This window comes from Arachis duranensis, chromosome 8 (genome assembly GCF_000817695.3).
Source record: "Arachis duranensis cultivar V14167 chromosome 8, aradu.V14167.gnm2.J7QH, whole genome shotgun sequence".
NCBI classification, from domain to species: domain Eukaryota; kingdom Viridiplantae; phylum Streptophyta; class Magnoliopsida; order Fabales; family Fabaceae; genus Arachis; species Arachis duranensis.
In genome coordinates, this window is record NC_029779.3 from 41,871,747 (window position 1) to 41,874,670 (window position 2,924).

Here is a 2,924-nt window from a genome sequence, read left to right on the forward strand (position 1 = left end):
AATATTTTATAATAAATATTTAAATATACTAAATAATTCTAATAAATATTAATTGATCTTAATATATTTTTATAAAATACATAATTTTTCCAAGTATTTTCTTCTTGCAATTCTTGGAAAAATGATTTTTGTATAAGATACGAGTGTAGTTGAGTGGGAAGAGTTAAGAGTTTATGCTGGAGGTTTGACTATCATCTTAAATATAAATATAAAAGAGATATAACATTGTTAGTATTTAGTTGTCATATTTTACGATAGATTCTTCCATGATGAACGTAAAAGAAAAAATTACAAGGGAAATTACTGGTGAAATAGATTAAATGACAAACATGATATATAAACATAAAAAATTAGCCAACTCCACACACACAGACACACAGACACACACACACATATATAGAATGGTAATATATTCGCATTTATAATCAAATATTTAAACAATATTAACCAAAATTTATGAATAAATAATCAAACTTTATAACTAATATAATTAAACTAGATTTATATTTATAAATAAAATAAAAATATAATAAGTTTTTAATATTCATAAAATATTTTATAAAACGAATATAAAAAATATTCACATCACAAAATTGAAGCGGCTCCAGAAATGGGCTATTTTTTTTATAATGGATTGGAGGAATGCGTTAGAAATTACAAATCAGAAGCTCAATTTTGGGTAGGAGTAGAAGACTAAGGATCATATTTTAGATAAGAAAAAGTATAGGTAGACGATGAAAATATTAAATAATGTGAATAATAGATATATCGGATATTTATTTTATTAAGTGTACGGATAGTTATTTTAATATTAAAATTTAGATAGTTAATTTGGAAATGTAGTGTGTTTTTATTTGATTGATGATTATGTATGTTGTTTAAAATAGTCATTGTTTACCTATCATTCTTCTTTAGATAAAAATAAAAATTTGAGAGTCATTTTAGGTGAGATAGAAAATGAGAGCCGGTTTTTGGTAAGAAAACAAAAAATAATCAGAAAACCCAAATTAGAGGGTCTAATTTGCTTGTTAAAAATTTTTTCAATGTTAGAATACAAATCTGATTCTCCAATTTATAATTTTGTTTATGAAAAAAAATAAAATTATAAATTTGACTCTCAAATTTGTAGTATTTATACAAAATAAAAATACACTAAATTTTTATATAATTGAAAAGCGCTACTTGTACTACAACACAAAAAATAAAAACTCCAAAACATATCTCATATTTTATGAATTATTTTTTTTACAGTATCTCCCATACTAAAAAATGTTAAAAATCGTCAGTAAAAATTTGACGATATAAATATTACTAGTAATTGTTTATCGACGAATTTTAAGAATTTGACAATAATTCTAATACGAATTGCTTTTAGAATCGTCATTTTTATTGACCAATTACCGTCTAAAAATTTCGACGATAATATATATTATGTAATAAAATATTCTTAAAAAAAGACTATTGAATTATCTCATGCGAAATTTGACAATAATATTTTTTTAATAAAAATAAAATTACAATGCTAATCATACTTCTCATTTAGGTCTAGTCTTATTATACTCTTATATGTGGTTTTGTTGAAAAAATACCAATTTTAAAAAATTTTATATAGTAAAATAGATGATATGAATGTAAAACACAATATATATAAAGTAGACCAATCAACATGTGTAAAATTTTATTTTTGATTTGGGAGTGGTTATTGATTTAATGCCTGCATCATACACAATGGAAACAAAGATGATACCTGTTTATATCAAATACTCAAATTTATCTATCAATACATCATATTCGAAACTTTTTATTTAAATTATTTAAATATAATATTTACGGAAATAAGTAATATAAGATGTATTAACGTTTATTTAAAACAGATCATATCTCGAGTATAATGTCTAAAATAATCTTAAATATACATCTCGAATATATTGTACTTTGAATATGAAACAACGAAGCAATGCACAATTCATATGCTACCGGCATATATTTAAAATGCAGAGATCGGATATTGTGTATACGAGATACGTGCTTAGTAAAAAAGCAAGCACAGTACCACAGATGCATTCGAATGCTATATAAGAAGTGTGTAACCGAGATCCTTTTCTTCATTCTACATTTTTTTGAAGTTTAGATAGTTTTAAAAGCATATATGGCTAGACAAGGGGATTACGTTCGATCAGAGAATATTAACAAGTGGTCGGAGCATTGAATTTTGAGGTCAGTTTATGTATCTGTTACTTTTAATAGTTAATATGTTTTGATTTATTTAATTTAGTTAATTAGTTAATTAGATGTTTAGTATTTATTTGGATGAGATTTAATTTATTTGAACAATAGAATTTGATTAGGTATATATGAAATAATTTTTATTTACTGTGTTAGTCTATTATAAAATAATTACAATTTTATTTGTTATTCTTAATTAAATAATATCTTCTCTTGTGTATTAAATTAATTAATGATATGAAATAATTTTTATTTGTCGTGTTAGTTTATTATGAAAAAATTACAATTTTTATTTGTTATTCTTAATTAAATAACGTGCATTAAATTAGTTCATGCTTAAATTTAATTAAGTTATATTCGTAATTATTTTATTATAAAGTAATATTAAACATAATAGGCAATAAGTTTCAGAAGACTAATGAATAGTAGTTATTCAGTCACCACGGTTGTTCTTGGCACGTCATGTGACTTTGGGATTTTCACCGCCTGAAGTGCTACCACCTTATATTAGGGAGGCCGAGTTCAGACACGCAGTAGAACTAAGGGATTTCATCTTCACTAATAACTTACTCTCTGCATTTGTGGAGCGATAGAGACCAGAGACCCATATTTTTCACATTTCGTGGGGCGAGATCACCATCACACTCCAGGATGTGGCATACCACCTTGGATTGCGCACAGATGGTGATCCGATAGAC